The sequence below is a fragment of the Aptenodytes forsteri genome, unplaced genomic scaffold (assembly GCF_000699145.1).
Source record: "Aptenodytes forsteri isolate BGI_AS27 unplaced genomic scaffold, ASM69914v1 Scaffold119, whole genome shotgun sequence".
Classification (NCBI taxonomy): Eukaryota; Metazoa; Chordata; class Aves; order Sphenisciformes; family Spheniscidae; genus Aptenodytes; species Aptenodytes forsteri.
In genome coordinates, this window is record NW_008796165.1 from 7,133,130 (window position 1) to 7,152,138 (window position 19,009).

At 39.2% G+C, this 19,009-nt stretch overlaps 1 protein-coding gene across 1 annotated transcript in view; it reads right to left on the minus strand.

The window, feature by feature from the left end:
• Nucleotides 1-19,009, minus strand: part of AGBL4 (ATP/GTP binding protein like 4) — a 974,636-nt gene that overhangs the window by 400,500 nt on the left and 555,127 nt on the right. The window lies entirely within an intron of this gene.

Consider the following 19,009-nt stretch of genomic DNA (forward strand, 5'->3'; position numbering starts at 1 on the left):
AACTGCTTAGAGGGGAGGGGGTTTGATTTTCTCTGGGGAGGGTTCCCTTTAAAAAAAAAAAAAAAATCTGAATCAAGAAGAACAAGGACCACTCCTGCTCATGCCTCACATTGTGAAATGGACTCAAAGAGAGGTTGGACCTAGAAAGGACTCCGGTGGACTTCAGATACCTACATGCAGCTTTACAATCCAAGAAATCCCACAGAGTTATTGCTTACCCTGCAGGGCTGTCTCAGAACAAGATCTCAAATACCATCTGTGCTCAGTGTGGAAGCTGCCGAACAAGGACCACTCCTGCTCATGCCTCACATTGTGAAATGGACTCAAAGAGAGGTTGGACCTAGAAAGGACTCCGGTGGACTTCAGATACCTACATGCAGCTTTACAATCCAAGAAATCCCACAGAGTTATTGCTTACCCTGCAGGGCTGTCTCAGAACAAGATCTCAAATACCATCTGTGCTCAGTGTGGAAGCTGCCAAAATCCCATCCGCAGAAACCGTGGAGCACAGAGCATTGTAACTCCCATCCTCCTCTGGAGCAAAGACTGAGAGATACCTCCATCTTTTTACTTTAACACCCTGAAATTTTCACCTGAAGGTAAGTATATGTAAACCTCCTTTCAAAACACAGGCTGAGAGAGACTTCTTTCAAAATTGGCCAGCAAGGCCAGGAGGACACCACAATGATATCTCCCATCTTTTATTGATCACTTCCTCGCTGGGGCCCTTGCCTGGCAAGTGAGATGCCTGGCTTTTGTTCCCCCATCTGGCTAAAGGGGTTCAGATAACTTTGCATCTCCAGTTGTAAAAATCCTTTTCTTCACCTAGACACACACCATTTCCCCGAGTCAAAACCCCCAGGAAAGGAATGCATGTGTCTCCCAGTCTCAGGCTCAATGTATTATACTCCAGTTGACTTCTTACCGATCACTTGTAGGTGACCAGGCTACTGCAGGGTAACATATTTCTTCCACTAAGAGCAAACTACTTTGAATTAACTCATGTTTACCAATTGTAAGAGCACATACATGGGCAGTTACTGTAAATCAGCTGATTTGCGGGAAACTTGTTATTCCTCAGTAATTTATTTAGGGGTCTGTATTCTAGAGAGAAAAGTGTTGCTGAAGTGGGAAGTAAGAAATGTAAATAACAATTAGGCTTACTCTTACATGCCTCAAATAGCCCCAAGGTTATGTTTCCTCTGACAAAATATTCTCTGTGAGCATTCTTGCTGCTCTTACAGTCCGTTACATGTTTTGGCTTGTTTGGGGTTTTGGTTTTTCACACCTTCAGATTTTAGGACAATTGGAAGTGAAAAAAAATGTTTACATATGAATGACCCGTTTTAATTGTTTTATGTTTTGGGTTTTTTTAACTGTGGTCCTTGCTGAAATAGCAAGACCAATATAAACTCCATGCTTAGGAAAGCTAAGAAGAATATTAGAATTTCCTCTGTCTTAACAATTCCTCTAAAATGGCAGCTATTTCTTTGGGATGCTATTTAATGAACATCAGTAATCAGTGTTGCTGAGTGGTTTATTTACTTGGAAAGTAACATGGGTTTCGGTAGCTAACTTTCATCTTTTAAATTTAGAAGTTTTGGTCCTAGTGATATAATTTACCAAGTTATCTCTAGGCAATTAAAATGTATCCTATAGTTTAACCTTTGGATGATGTATAAATACATACAGACACTCCTACAAGGCAATTCGTCTGCCAGTCTGGAAAATGCTGACGTTATAGTCAATAAGTCAACAGTCTGCAATGTTAAATTATGAAATCAGAAAGAAATCTAGTTCACATTCAACCTGGATATAAAGATCATAAGAATTTCCAATGTTCTGTGTGGGACAGTGAATTTCAAAGACGACTGTATTCTGCCCCAATAATCACGATCTGCACAGCAGGTTCAGGTATTGTTGGAGAGATTAAAAACACAAAAACAGAGCAGAACAGCTCAGCATCAGATAATCACAAGCAATTCTATGTCAGCAACAGACAGCTGGAGACATATGCCAGCAATATTGCAAAAGTGGTAAAATGGAGATTTTGTGACAGCAAGGACGTGGGATTTATACATTAAGCTAAAACTCAACCAAAACCATTGAAATGGTTGTTCACAAGTAACAGCTCTCTGTCACAGTGTTCAGAAAGTCTACCATTTGGCATAAAAATATTTAAAGCAAAAATTAAGCAGAAGAAAGTATTTTCTTCTCTCTTTAATATTTTGCATGTTGAACCTCTGTATGCTTTCAGTGTTATTGTTTATCTTGGACAAAGAGATCAGAATAGTTTTTCCAGATCAGCTGGAAGAGCTGTCCAGTTACGTACCAAACTCATGTTTTGTGAAAATTTTGTGTGAAAAAGCAGTTTGATGGAATTTTATCGAAGAATATTTGTCTAAAGTTTTTTGCTTCAAAATACAGTTTAAAAGAAAATGAACAACACTGTTTTGTTTCAATTGACATAGCTTGAGTCATTCTGTTATTCCCTTCCCCTTGAGTTTCAAGTCTCCATCACTATTATAATTCTCTGATACTCATTCCCGTCTATCCTTGCTTTTCTCTTTCACTTTTTTAATTTAAACATCTACTGCTAAAAAGTAAGTCAGTCCAAAAAAAAAAAAGGCTGAAAAAACCCTTTTATATTGTTGTTGTGAATCAGAAGAAAGAACAGGGAAAAATACTTAGACTTGTGAAGAAAAAAACAATCTACCTTTCCACTGCTTTCTCTCAGAGCCTCCCTTATAGTCACCCTCAAAACCTTTTCTTCCTTTTTTTGTAGTTGACCATGTAAAATCAGGATAAAAATATTCAAGGATCTGAACCTGAAAAAAAACAAGTTTCCTATTTTCACAAACATTTCTCAGAAAACCCTTTGTATGTTGGGTTTCCTATAAAAATGGAAAATAGCTTGAAAATATTCACAAGAAGGTAAAAAGTCGTCTGATGAGTTCACATCCCCTGCATATGAACAACAGTTTCAAAGCGATGTTTTATAGAGGTGGTTAGGCCTGAACATTTTCTGATTTTATTGCTGAGGCTCTGCCTTTGTATCTCAAGTGTTTTGTCCTGGGATCTTTCCATGATAAGATTCCTGAAGCTGCGACTCTCAGGAAGGGTAATGGAGACAAGTGACTTGTGAAGACACTAAGGCCCCAGCCCCTGAGGTCTTTGTATTTTAGGACTAGGAGCTTGATGCAGATTGAAGAACAATGTAATGCTTGAGGCGCTGATGAAAGATTTTGAAAAAACAATGCAATAAGAGGCATCAGCAGGGAACGGCAGATTGCAACAACAATCCCAAAAAGTTCTGAAAAGAACAAAAATGTAGTGCTGAGTAAAAGAAATAAAGACGAAAAGAGGGAAAGGATACTAAGAGCTTGCAGGCCTCCGGCAACTTGCCTGCATATCGATGTGTATCTGGGGCAATTAATCAAGCAATTTTCATAACTGTTTTTTACATTGATTAGTAAACTTTGATGATGCTATTCAGTCTAGTTCAGTAGGTGGGGTTGACAGGATCTACACTAAACTTCAAAGTACTAAAACTTGAGCAGCTCATTGAAGCTCATCTTTTAGGTCAATGGAGGGGCCAGCACCTCCAGAGGAGAGATCGCCCATCGATTTAGGGATAGGAAGAACCACTCTCTCCTGAACTGATTATTGGTTCCTCAACATGTAGCATAGGCCGGACACCTAGTAGTGGTGTGCCTGAAGCAAGATAGGATGAACTTGAACCTACACATTCTTCTTCCCCTGCAAATTAATACCTCAGTTAATATGGTAGCTTTTTTAAACAGACAAGCACACAAACTCTGGTTTTGGGATGTAGTGAACCACTCTGAACCACAAACCTATCTGAATGGAGGCACAAAGCCAGCGTACCTAGCCCTGAGAGGCTCACAGTGATACAAAGACAATATTCTAGCAGCACAGAGGCCGTCCAGCGCCCGTCTGCTGTCACAGTGGGACGTGGCTGAGACAGTCCTACATCTGATGATGAAAGTCTGTTTTAACTTGTGTTTGGGGTTGCTACCATGCAAAAATACATTACAGCGGCCTCCATGCTTCTCTCATCTCCATCTCTTCCATCTCCAGCTGGAAGCCAGCCCATCAGATTGGCACTGCTGAAGAGACACTGAAGCCACCTTGCAGCCTCACCTTACCCAGGCCAGAATGCTGACTGCTGCAAAAAACATGAATCGGAAGTAAAACAGAGCATTGAATACATTAATCAAAATTATCACCGTTGCAAGATCTGCTAAGAACAAAGAAAACAAATCCAAGGAAAGTTAACACTAGAAACCATTTGCAAGGCTCCATGAGTCAGCTAATGAAATAACTGTCAATTGTAGACACGAACCTTTTGTGCTTTCACACAATTTAAATATAAAGTAATTTGCATTCAGGAATCCAAGTCTCCCTGAAAAAAGATTAACAATAGGATTCACTTTCTTTCCACAACCTTTTTTCTCCCTCCCTTCCCCCCAGGGGTGGCTCTGATAAGGTCACCTTATTAATGCAGATCTCTGTTTTTCAGAAAGCAGTCAGGAGTTTAACTGTTTCATTGTGAAATGATCTATGAGATGAGAACAGTCCATTTTTTATCCTTGATTGATCATTTCAGCATGTATAACAGCAAATCCTAAGGGATACCACTCAAATCCCTGCTTCAGAATGACCTAGAGACTCAACGCTAAAAAGTGTTGCACTCCACTACACAATCCTTCATCTTTTTTCTTAACTTAGCATTTTCCACAGAACATAATAAAGTTGCCTTGCATCATTACAGTTCTCTATAGGAAAAACACATTATAAATAAGCAAAAAGTTTTAACAGCTGAGAGTTGGGTGCTGCTACAGCCAGCAGAGGAACTGAGGCATCAAGCAGTTAATACCTTTTCTCCAGACACAAAGGCAGGAGCAGGTCTGTGATCTCAATTCAGGTGTCACGGCTTCTCATTTCCTTCCCTGGCCACCAGACACCTGTTTCCCTGCTCTTAACAGCCTCTGATGGGAACTGCCTAGTGCCAAAATCAGAGGCTCTGGCTCCTGTATGACGAGTTGAAAATAAAGCTATTCTCTCTTTTTTTTTTTTTAGTTATTTACTGTGTATAAACTTTATCTCAACTCCATTGTCGGGTTATTCTTCTCTATTCTATGCGCTTTCAGCCAACTAATCTTCATCTTTTTTTGGTGACTTTTTGCTGACGTGTACAGAGTCCTTAAATAAATCATTACGAATATAAATAGCAATGGCTGGATTACAAAGGATTCTGGAACACTTGCGATAGTAAATTAGCAGGCAGACAAGCTTACAGCTGCCAGCAGCTGATGTAATATTTTATAGTATTGTTTTCTAGATTGCATAAGGGAGAATTATTGTCCTTTGAGCTTCGTTCTCTGTTTCTTTGAATCTGTCAAACAGTTCAACAATTTGATGCTCACACAAAGTTCACAGAGAAACACCTGGTGGAATTTAGGCAAAGGTCCTCTGTGCTTATAAATCCCAAATATCATATACACAGAGCGGGGGAAATACAAGTCTGAGACACAAGCAGCAGTTAGAATTTGGGAAAGAAACCACGGGGACATCTCTCTATTGTCAAGAGTATTTCTAAACAGATGGACATTATATCCACAGAAAGAGCTACCACATCAAGAAACATTTGACACAACATTCCCCCTTTTTTCTTCCTATCCTTTCTTCATAAATACTAAACTCAAACAGACTGTTGTATCATGATAGTGCAATCTATAAATTCCTGTAATCAACTGATGGCGCAACATTAATTATGGAGACTTTATATGGGCCACACGCATCTTTACACCCCTTTATAAAATGCTGACGCATTCCCTATCTAAAAGGGATTACAATCATAGAGGATGATCCTGCAAATGCCAGCTTTTGAATGTAGCATTTGCTATCATGAGTAAGCCCACTGAAGCTACCAGCAACTCACATGGCAGGGACAAAAAGCTCTGATTCACATATATGACTAACAAAGATATTCAGGCCACAACATTTTCTATCTGACTATACTTTTGCAGGCTAAGATTTAGAGGGTTGACACTTTCAGACTTAAGACACAGCCCAGGACATCAGGCTGGCTGTGAGATGACACAGGTAAGAAGTGCAGGAAGAGGTAGTGGTTCCCCTCAGAAATAAGCTTAAAGAAGGAAAACAAAATTTGGAAAGCTGTATCAGGAAGGCATCAGGTAGTTACATTATGATGAGGATGGTGATGAAGTTGAGATGGGAGAAGTATATGAAGTAGAAGGGATACAGGAGGTAATTGCAGAGATGTACGAAAGACAAGACTTGGATTACATGGGACTTAGACAGCAGGGACAGAAGGCTCAGCGCTAATATAGAAAAGACAGGGAACAATAAAGGGATTCAAAGAGCAAGAGCTTTAGTTGTGAGCAGCAGAAGTGATTCTTAGCCAATCCGTTGCACTTCAGTAGTAGCTGTTGGTCCCAAGCCAGGATACAGAAGACAATGTCCACGAAAAAGTCTCATAAAACTCCCTGATTAGAGAAAAGACAGTCTGCTAGACTGGTTTCTGATCTGTGTGCCTATTTTGGCAAGTGAGTATGTAGTATAAGTCATGCAATGAAGCAACCTTACAAATACCATATTTAAGTAGCTCATGTAGTGAGCACCCTGGGATGACATGCCCTTGAATTGAAAGGAATATGCTACTCCCTGGTACAACATGTAACTGCCTTTCACTTGTCTCATTTTTAGAGACTGATTTTAGTCTTTGGGAGTGATGAGTGGCACATGTTGTAGGTGTTTTGCCTAAGGTGTGCTATTTCATTAATTGAATGTTACTTAACAAAATCTCGTCGTTACAGGAGGCACACTGTAATAAATTATTTGCAGGTTATCACTGATGGATACATAAAATCCACTGAATGCATCAACTGTCATTCAGCAATAGCATGGCCTGAATATTTATTACCTTTTATTTACATTATGTCTATTCTATTTCATGGACAGGTAAGAATTCTAAGACACATTAAAAAATCATTTCCAATGATAAACATCCACAATGTTAAAATCAACCTCTTTAAATCCCCACCCAAAACAAAGCAGTTCTCCCTCCACCTATGCCCTTGTATTAGTAAAGACCTGAGTTTACGGAGAGTTCTTGCTACAGTCTCTGAGTATTATCCAACTCATATTCTTCCACAATCAATAAAAATCTCCCTAAAAAGTCACTGATATCATGCAACAATCCTGGGACAAAATAAAGCAAGAAAGCGAGATTATTGTAACAATGATTAACTTTAGTGTAGAGCATTATAAGGTCAAATTTCTGGTTGCTAGTCTGGGTGACTATTTTTACAGTGCAGTGTAACTGAGAAAGGGGCTGCTGACTATTCTAAGGTTTGTGTTAAGGCTCTTGGTATGCCCACTGTGAACGAGAGCCTTCCCAACAGCACGACACCACACTGAGCTGCCTTTACCTTAGTTTTCCAGAATAAATTACTGCCTGTTGAACATTAAAGATATACTTTCAATAACATGCTATGTAAATAATAGCTACATTATTCTGAAAACCTTATGTTTCCCAGTTTTTTGGTTGTTTGGGTTTTTTTTAAATGCTGTTAGTACATTACTGAGAGATACAGCTCTCTGGGGTTACAGAGTCTATGCACAGCAACTTTTAGATGAAACACCAAACAGAAGTATGGCTAGCAAAGATGTAAAAACAAAGAAGAGAGAAAAATATTTTTCAATTACTCCTGCAAAATACAGCTTGAAGTCGCAAAGATGTCCCTATTAAGAGAAGAAATGTACACTTGTGTTCAAAATTTTTTAAAGAATAAACTAAATGAAAAAGGAACAGATTAAATGAGATCTTAAGTTGGTTCAAGATAGCTGCAACGATGCAAGCTAAAGGGTTTTTACTGTTCACTTCTTTGCAGCAACACGAACTTGCATAAACATGGGGACGATGGGTACAAACCCAGGAATAGCAATAAGTCAAAATACAACTAGGCAACAAATGTGGAGTGCTTACAGCAAGCTTGTATCATGAAGTATAAAGCAGTACTGCAGAGACAAGGGAGGTGGAATGGTTGCACTTCCTGGAATAAAATACATAATTTGGTTCCCATTTCTATCATTGGGTTGGTTTTGTTTGTAATTCGCATGCGATATCCTGAGTGCAGCTTGGGTTTCATTGAAGTAAATAGATAATTTTTTTAATGACCTTCACCTGCTGCTTATATACTCCTCTCTTAGGTCCATAAGGGATTTAGGAATACAGGGAAAAAATAAAAACAAACCAAATCAAAAGAACAAGCCTAACTGGATTAAAATAAATAAGCCTATGTATCCTGTCTTCAATTATTGACAACTTTTTGAATTATTACTTTTGAAATTAAACTGACATGCCTCCATGTACTACACTAAAGCATTTTAAAGCTAATACAGTAATTTAAGGGCTCAACTCCCTCCTTAACATGAAACTATAGTGTTTTGATTCGTTGAAACTTGGGCAATTAGTAATGATACATTTGCTGACAGGTCTTAAGCAGCAGCAATCACAAACACTGTACACATCCTACTAGATTTATTTGTCAAAGTGTATGCTTTTTAAATCTGAGTAAAAATGGATTTTGTAAACTGATTGAGATTAATTAAAGGTATAACTCAGGGAAGGAAAAAAAATGACTCACTGCACATTTATTTTCAGATCATTTTTCACTGGGCAGTTTGCAGGTCTAACGAGCAGAAGCTACTGACATAGTGTGCAAACATTTCTGCTTTCACATCAGGGAGAGAGGGATTTTTTTCCTCATTTTTCTTTACTTTGGCTGTCTGAAAGCTAGGTGTCCAGTCCATGAGGTTCCTGCCAAGGCACCAGGGAAAAATGTACATTTCTGGGGAGAAACTGATCTCACCTACTTTAGGAAAGAGTAAGTTGGTCTCTGGAAGGTCTGAGAAAATACTCTCTGTATGAAATTTCTCAGAAGTCAGAAAGCAAATATAGAAGAGCTTAAAATATATTTTTTTAAACTTCCATATTTGTTCACGTATTTTTTTAATGCTTGAGTCTATAAACATCAAAGAGGAAAAAAAGTGATGTAAATTATATGGACTTCAGCAAGGGGTCCCAGGCTGTAGTGTCCCAGTGCACGCCTATGGGTTTAGCTAGTTGCCCAGAAGGTTTTTTGTACAACTGAAGTTTTTATTGTAATTTAAAACAAAAAAAAACAACAAAACCCAACATATTTGTGTTTCAGATGACTCAGTTATTGTAAATTTATACCCCAGGAAGTGGCTGAAGCAACACCAGTTTACCCCATGCAGATCTGTCCCATACCATAACTCTGGTACAGCACAGTACAGCTGGTGAGCATTGGGCAGGATCCAACCCTTGAACCCCTTACCCAAACCACTGCTTCTCCCCTGGTGAAGATGGGGAACAGCTCTCATGCAGCAAACACCTTTTACACAGGTGGTTAAGACCCCTCAGCCCCTGAAGCAATGATGCCACAGTACCTTATAGCAGCAGCAACCTGATTTTTTTCTTGCAAGCGAGAGCAGCCATTCCTGCCCCTTCCTAGAAGCAGCATTTTCTGTGGGACAGACAAAGGAAGTTCAGGGAGGCAACTTAGAGGGGATGAGAGGATGGGACTTGGTCCCTAGGATAGATGGTTGTGGGAAGTGAGTACCAAACCAGCAAAAACATGAATGGTTCTCTTACTCTCCAGTGTGAAACCCAGCAGAGATACTAGGGCCTAACATATACTGTGAAACATCAAAATTATCAGTTGTGTCCAGGCCTAAGGACAAAATACTAGGCAAAAACTTTAATGTTAGAATGGGCAGCTAGGAACAAGGTAGAAGGACTTCTTTTTAATTGCAATGTTGTCCTAAAACTTCCTTCAGGTATTTTTACTCAGTGTTCAGTGTTTCAAAGAGCTTGTTAACAGATGGACTTCTCAAAGCCCGTATCATTGCCATCCACGCCACTACCCCTGCTCAAAGAAGCAAGTTCTCAAAGGCAACACATTTGAACAACAGAAACAAATGGAAAGTGAAAAGAAAGTTCAAGTCAGAGCTGCTGTTCATGCTCAGTTTTTCTGGTACTGCTCTCCCGGGAACACTCTGCTCCCCACCAGCATCTACAGAGACTCTCACTACCTTCCAGCCAGGCCAAAAAGGATAATCTATCTCAGTGCCTGTGAAAATCACATAATCCTTTTCCATCAGGATTAATATCCAATGCCACACTAGTCTAGGATGAAGTCTGACACTTCTTGTTATAAAGGTCACGTGAGGAAACAATCTCTGCAGTCCCCAAACCAGAACCCACAAGTGACAATTTTCCATTCCCGCCACTATATGTGTTAAAGAGGCAATCTTCATCATCATCATTTTTTTTTATTCCTGGGAACAATTTTCACCTGGCAAGCTTAGAGCCTGCATCTGGGTAGGTTTGTTCCAGCTACAGCAATAGTTTAATTGGAGTAAACCTAACGGCAGCATCTCTCCTTCCCTATGCAGTTCAACTGCTGACTGTCCCCCTGCAGAGATACCTGTTGTGATTCTTGCAGGAGAAAAATGACCCATTTTCAGGTACACACAAAGGAGCATTACAAAATAAACCAAACTGCTGCCTGCAGTACATCACAAGTTACAGAAACCTCATCACCTTCAGAAAATGTGTTATTACATATATGAGAGATCATAACTGAAAGTTGCAGGCTCAATAGTCATAAATTCAGGCACAACCAGTAAGGAAATGTATTTTTTCTCGTTCATTTTTAGCCAACAGTATGTGAACAGCAGTTTGAAAAGCCAGTGAAGCAAGTAGGCTTGGAACAACTACAGCACATTCAAACAACATAAGGATGGGATCAGGTCTTGTTATGTATTCATCTTATTCTACCTTGTTAAAATATAATCCAACTTGCAGCATCTTCAAGACCTGGAGCAGGCCCAGAAGAGCAAATCAAGCTTTTCTAGATGGCACAGAGCAGGCAGGTCCTGCCATTTGGGGTTATTAAAAGATCCCATTTTACATTCTAACCCTGCAGGCAGAAACAAGTCTGCAAGTCACCTTACATGAAGAAGTGGAGGAAGGTGTTACATCTTTAAAAGCTAGGCTAGTATTTCTAAGTGTAGGCACACGCATCAACTAATTGAATCACTATCTTCTTATCTTGAGAAGCCAAGCTGCTATTACTCCAGATTAAATTGCAAATGTTCACCATCTTTGAAACAGTAATGTAAATTTGAAGTTGGGGACTAACCTTTCTGTAGGCTTTAACTGCTCTCTCTGCTCTCCAGGCTTGCAAACAGCTGGTATTACTCTGATTGCTCAGGTTGCTGAACCCAGAATATCTATCCATACCGGTATTTTGCCAGTCTTTGTCACCTTCAGCTTCAACATTTCATAATTTTTCATAACAGTTCAATATTTCATAAACAATGTACCTTAGGAAATAATAGCTATACATACATCTTACTGATACTATGGGCATCAGATTACTAACAGCATTTCATAGAGACCAAACAATTCATAATAAATGACAGAATTAGGAAATAAGTTATCCAGACTGAGTATCCTGTTCCTCCCCCTTCATCATTTTCAGGGACTCTGTCACTGGCATCAAGCTGAAAAGACCACAAAAATATTGTAGGACAGGATTAAAATTCAGAATGAGCATGACAAATTGGAGAAAGAGCCTGATGAAAAAATGGTGACAGATCAATAAGGACAAGGTTATACGTAAGGAATAACTAACTGAACAAATACAGGCTAGAAGACGACTTGAGAGAGAGATTTTGTAAGAAAAACTGTGGCATATTTTAAATCAGAACCTCAACACAAGTCAACAGCATCAAACTTTACAAATGAGGCAAATATCAAACGTGGGATTTCATCTGCTCACTCTGTTAAGCTTTTATAAGGCCTTAGTTGGAGCAGTGAAGAAAGTATTCTGCAGGGAGTCCAGGGGAGAGCAAGGAAGTTTACAGAGGCGACACACAGGGAATGGCTAGAAGGAGTGAGGTTGTTTGGTCTCAAGAAAAGCAAACTTCAGATGTTTAAAAGTCTGTTGCGAAAAAGGAAAGGAATGATTTATTCTCTGTAGTGGAGAGGGTAGAAGCAATGGACTTCTTATTTCAGCAAGGTCAATTTAGTTTAGACAGCAGTAGACCGCTCTGACCTGAGACTGCAAGGTACCATGGCTACTTGCTACAAAGGATGGGGAATCTCTGTCCCTCGAGGTTAGAGAAACATCCCTCAAGCATGGTACAGGTTTCCCTGGCTTGGGTTGGGTATTGGACCAGATGACGACTCCAGGAATGTCCTGGGACGACTGTCAAAGACTTTGTGGCATGATGGCTGGTTAGGTGCTAACATAAGGGTGCCAACATAAAGGAAGCAATTTACAGTAAACGGTCACATTTTTCTTGTCCTGCAAAACCCCAGAATTACACTGTGTATTCCTGAGTGCATTTGATCCCAGGCACCTGGCATTTTAGCGGAGACCAGAAGTGTGATAGTGAGATATTTCCTCCTGTATTTTGCCTGCAGCAAACCCAAATACATCCCTGTGTCACATGGCCATGCACATCCTGCAGCGTGGGAGAATATTGTCACATAACCATCAGGCAGAGAAGCCAAACAGGCTCCTTCGGACACCGCTGGGGTACAGGCAGTGGAGTTAAAGACACTACATAGCAATGTGGTCACACCAGTCACGGGCTGGGAACACATCAAGCCATCTTCCTGGGCTTGCTCCCACGGACGGGTTAGGAAGTACAGATGTAGCTTATATGAAAGAAGCTACTCCAGCAGGAGCAAATGGGAGGAATATAAGCATCTGGACTGAAACAATTAGTTGATGGCAGGTGTGTCAAATACTTCTGTTATTTAGTCAACAACAATCCAACTCACTATATTTGCTGTGAAGGAGGGAGAAGAAAGCTGGAAATAATAAAATGAACCCTGGAGGGGAAAAAAAAGATCCCTTTTAATGGTTTTTGTGACCCATATTTTTAAGCATTTATTCACATTGACTTTTTAAAGGAGAGAAATACATGTAATTTGCACTTTGGGATAAGTTGAAGGTGTCCATGCAATTTCATGGATGGCAGAATACCAATTTTGCTTAAATGATAGAGTCCCACCACATGTCTCTTATTTAAATGACCTGAAAATAAGAGATATGAAGGCATAAGTAAGAACAGAAAATGAACCTAAATATATAAAACTAGTGCATTCAGTGATATTTCCCAGTGTATGTTTCACTGTGAGCACCAAGCCCACTTTCAGAGATTGTTATCCCTCACATTAGCCCTCTTCAGAGCGGTCACCCTCATCACAAGCAATACAGAGTTCTGCTGGGTATATACAGAATAGCCAGTCACTTAGGGTAAAAACCCTGACTCACTAACAAAGCCAGGAGGGGGACGTTTTGTTCAGAAAAAACACATTGTAATTTGGTGGAAGAGCAATATAGTCCTTCTGTGGGACCTATAGTACAATAAAAGCAGCAAAAGCTGGATAGCATCCAGGATTTGAAATGTTGGCATTGCAAGTATTTTATTCCAAGTCAGAACAAACAAATAAGCAAAAAAAAATCAAAATGTTGAGGTGTCCTGAGGACAATAATACCAGATTTTGTTTTCAAAAACTGAAACATTTAGGTTTTATATAATTAAAAAATAATTTCAAACTTAGCATAATTCCATGTTTTGTCTCAACTTCATCAAGTCAACTTTTGTTTCATCTACTATAACTCCTCTTCCCTTATGCATTTGCTTTGTTTTTTATACGGGTTCCCCTAGACATTGGTACTTCCTCTCTCGCTTTTCCTTAGCCTTTCTTTGTTCCTCAGAGGAATAGATGTTAGTAAGTTTTAATAAAATTTTCCCTTCTGTCTCTCCTAGTAACTACCATGAAAGCAGCTTTCCATCTCAAGTGCCACAAAGCTTTCAAAATCAATGTTCTTGGCCTCGACTTTTCCTGCTTACTGTCTCCTCCTAGCTTTTACTCTCACACTTCCGTCAAAATAAAAAGCCTCGCCTGGTTATTAGGTAACATCTGACTTCTGAATGAAGTTTCTTGACTTCAAAATCAAACTAGGATGTTTGACTGCCAGCAACAGTACCCTATATGCTGCTCTTACCCAGGAGGTCAACTGTCTTCCTGGTCTTTTAGACCCCATGCACATCTGTCAATCAACTTCTTGCCTGCCCTTAATCTGAGCATGAAACTCTACCCACACACTCTGCATGCAAATAACTTCTTAAAAAATACTTTTCTAAAAAAGTACCTCAGTATTAGTACCCATAAATAAATGATAGAGACAAACATCTTTTAAAAATTCAGAGTGAGTGAAGTTTAACCTCTTTTGCTTGGAGATTTAATCATCATCAAGTTCTCTGGCATTGTGTGTCTTTATTTATGTATTATTCCCATGTAGGATCTATTCCAGTTTCCACTCACCTCAGAGGGAGCTGGGTGGGTTATAAGATCTTAACTTCCGTCGAGAAGAAAGCAAATGTTCATTTAGCATCAACTAAACTGGCAGAGCGCGTGCGTTATCGATAACATTTTCAATAGGTAACTTGTTCCATCCATGCAGAAGATCGTTCTGTGGGGTGGCAAGTGGAATCCCATTTTCAGATTTGATCATTTCATACATGATACCTTTCCGGATGACAATGGGCACCAAACCTGTGCGAGCTCTGACTCAGCATATGTAAGGCACAGAAGACTGTGCCTCGCTCACCGACCAGGAGGCTGCAGTAAGCAGCTTTTAGATAAACGAATCAGCGGTTCATTTTTTCCTGCACATTCTTTAGTCACTGTATAAGCATTTAATAAAAGCTTTACAGTAGTGCTTTTATTTTGCCTAATTCTTTTTAATTTCCTTCACTTTAATTAGCTGCATTTAATTCACACAAAATAGAGTATTAGGTTTGTGCTTTCCTTTGGGCCAAGTCATAGTACTTCCAGGAATCATTAAGGTACACATGGGTCCAGCAATGTAAACTTACTTGTAATATTAAAAGGGCTATTTAACAAGAGCAGTAACTTTTGGTTTCCTTTCCAGATTTGTCACAGTTCAAATGCTGAAAGCAAGGAAATACTATATTTCATTAGAGACGGATTATTCTGACATTTGTTCAAATAATGTGCTTTGTTTTGTATGACCTTAAGAAAAACAAGTGCCTTACTTCAGAGCAGAATACATCCCTCTGACTTTTAAAAAGCAGCAGATTTCAATATGGTTCAGTACCAAGACATCCTTGTGCAGTTCTACTGTTATTAGTTTTCCTGGTTTTGGGGGTCTTTTTGAGACTTCTTAGGTTATTATAACTATGTCATCTCTATAGGCTGAAAAATAGTCACTCTGGTCATATTGGAAGGAAAAATATGTTAAGAAATGAACGGTAGTATTTTCAAGCGTTCATTCCACTTATCAAAATGAATGCATTCGCTAGAGCCGCCCTGACAATGCCACAGAGCACTTCTGCAGCACTGAAATACCTATCGGTTCTTGGGATGGGTAAATGTGTAAATTTTAGAAGACTTCTAAAAATGTAGATGGGTAATTCTGAGCAAACAAGGACAATAGAAACATTCTGTTAGACACTGCACAACGAGCACAGAAGAAATTTCATCCTTACCTTCTCTAATTGCTCTGAGGGGAAAAAAAATCTGGCATTGAATATTCACATATAACTGAGAAATCAGATTCCATATGTATCAATCCCTATTCCTCTGCATTTGTTTTCCCGAATTTCTTATTAATAGGGTAGTATGCCTTGACTTTGTCCCTGTTGCTGAATACATTAATTGTAGTTCTTGCACAAAGCCACAATTCTGCATTAATACTCCCTATCCCCAAGTCAGCATGTCCTCTTTAAAACAAACCAAACGAAGCAGCCTACAACCCTAGTGAACCGCTTAGTCATATTGAAGCACTACAAACCCACCCAACAGTAACATCCATCACGTTATAAATATCCCATTCCCATTCTCTAGCAGATGGAGCACAGCACTTGCTTCACTAATCAGCAGAATATAATTCACCTAAGCTCTCAAACCAAATACATTCTTGCAAGAGGAAATTACTCAAATTCACCTAGTGTTTTTCTGAAGAAATACAAACCGCAGAGGGAAGTGTATGCCTTGCTGACAAAAGCTCAAAGGAAAATACTGAAAATTAGTGAAAGACAATAAACAGAAAGCCCCATATGTTGTGGGGGAAATGAAGAATAAACTGTCATGCTTACTGGCTTATCAAAATATAGACTTAATTTACTTCAAGAACTGAGGTATTTCTGTGGTTTAGTTTAAACAGCATATAGAATATACTGTTAGGCAGATCTTTGAACTATTTAAGCGTAAAACTTTAACTTGTAAAAAATGTTAAGTTTACCAGGCATTAGAAATGGAGCTGTAGTTCACACCAAAATATTTATTTGTATTTTCTGGCTGTTCACATGCTGTTAGAATATGCAGCAAGCAAAGGTGGAGAGCAAGAAAGGAAGGTGGGAAAATGTTGTAAATAAAAAAACCCAATCCAATCCATCAATATTGTTGATTTGGAAACAAAATGAAAGGCTAAACCAGCAAGGTTCAAACTCTGAAAACAGGCTGCTAAATCACAAGAAAATATTTCATGTGGAGGCTTCTTTCCTGTTTCAACCCAATTTTCAACTTTTCAATGCTAGACTTTGGCGGAAAAGTGCAGTAACAGTTTTCTTCCCTGGATTCTCACATTTCTGTACCAGGTCACATCGATAGGTGCTCTCAGATGTTCAAGAGAGTAAGTGAGCATCTTCGTTCCTCTCACCACCATCAGCATCTGGTATTTCGAAATCTCATGACTCAGGCTTCATGACCCTAGTGCACAGGGAAGTCATCTAATAGTGATAATTAAAACAGAAGTTTCTACCCTGCTTTACATGAAATGAGACAGACTGAGAACGCTGCTCCCTGCAGGTATTGTTCAATATCATCTGGTCACCCCATATCTGGTGAGACAAATGAATTTCTAGTAAAAATTATGAACTGCAATAGCATCAAGATTTTCTGCAAGTAGAATATTCCTAGAAGCAGGGAGATTGCTTTTGACCTTGAAAGGGAACTATCGAGAGCAAAATTATATAAAATTCAGAAATCAAGAAACAGCCTGATTTGATTAAGCCATACATCTGAGTAACTGGAGACTTTACAAAATCAGCATTGTAATATGTATGCATGCACAAAGGGCTCAGTGGAAGCCTGCAGCATGTGATACTTGGGAAGCGAAGGTAATTCCACCTAGAGGTGCGCTCAAGGCCAATTTACAGCACTGTGTAAAGGTCATATTTTATTTAACTGAAAATACGGTATGAAAAGAGTTACCTTGCCTTATCTGAGGAACTTCTGAGCAATGATTTATCTGCTTCTCCTCCAGTATTCAAATGAAAATGCCATTCTACCTACTGGCTCTCAGTACTACCTACTCTCAGTCCTACTGGGACTGAGAAATTAGGTTGGTCTTCATATACAGCTTGTGTGCATGTGTGTGTATGCTCTTACCTGAATTTAAACCTTTTTGTAAAACTAACATGGAACTTTGATTTGTCTGTTTGACCAACAATTTCTGTAACAATGGAGTTCTGTTATCCTGTTTATCTAATATTGACACAAATAATTAAAAAAAAAAAACCTAACCTGATGCTTAAAAAGAACCAATTATTCACAGGTAGACAATCAGGCAAATTTGAACCATGGGAAACCTTTAAACTTCTGAAATGAGAGCGAGCTGAATCCTGCCTTGGGCAGACTGCAGCTAGCTGCCACCCTTCCAAACGCTGGTGGGATAAACGGCCACCAGACTGGAAATGGCATTTGAAGAGCTGGAGGGTGAGACGCAAAGAGAGAGAAGGGACTTTACAAGGCTTTGGTGGGAAAGAAAGGTCATGCTGGTGTTGGGGAAAGACCAAGAGAAAATTTCGAAAAGGTTTCTTTTTGCATATGAGCCATAATGAGCTGGGTATAAAGCTAAAGGGCCAAATTATATATTTTGAAAGAGTTCTAAATGAAGGAACATATGCGTTAACATATTTCAAGTGATATGTTTTAAAAACATTATCAAGCTTTTATGCACATGTTGCATCATTCAGCTCCTAAATTTTGCTGTGAGATCTGTGGGAAGAGATAGCCTGCTTGCTTTGATTCTCAGCCTTCATTTTGCGTGCTGCCTGAACACACTCCGAAATGTGCTTTGAGAACAAAATTAACCCCTGATGGGCGATCCCACAATACATTCACATGGTATCTGCTAGTTCAGTGAAACAAAGTTATCTATGACCTGTTACTTCATCACCAAGTAAATCAGCAATACTTGTACTGCAGTCAGTGAAACTGCACTAATGGAAGACCCAAACTGGGCTCAAAGATGGTTGCATAGGTGCCATTTTGCCTAACATCTATAGAGGTATATCAAGAAATAACATATATGTGCACAATAATGTTTTAAGGTGTTTTATATTTATTTTTCAACCTCTTTATATGCTCAGAAAGAATACCCCAGAGATCTGAAAGCACAAAGGGTAGCTGAATGTTTACCCAGTCCTGATGCGCAGCTCATTTTTGTTCAGTGTGTCCTCAGCCAAACAGCACAAATGCAGGAGGCCTTCCCCTACAAAAAAATTTCTCAAGCCGATCCTAAAGAACATTGACACACACAACTGGTATTCATATATAGCATTTCAGCATCAATTATGGAGATCAAGGGGTTTTTTTTATGAAACAACTTCAGGGGTTTGACAGGTATTTACTGTACAAGTCAAATAAAAGACATCTGAGAGCTGCAAGAGCACAAACATGCAGTGACAGCAGGGCAGGACGCAGGAATTGGCAACAAAACTTCCCAATTATTACAAACCCAAAAAAGATTATTAGGGATTTTAGGACAGAAATAACTGTACAACAAAGCCACGCTTTAGTCTGAATGCCAACCTTGCTTTG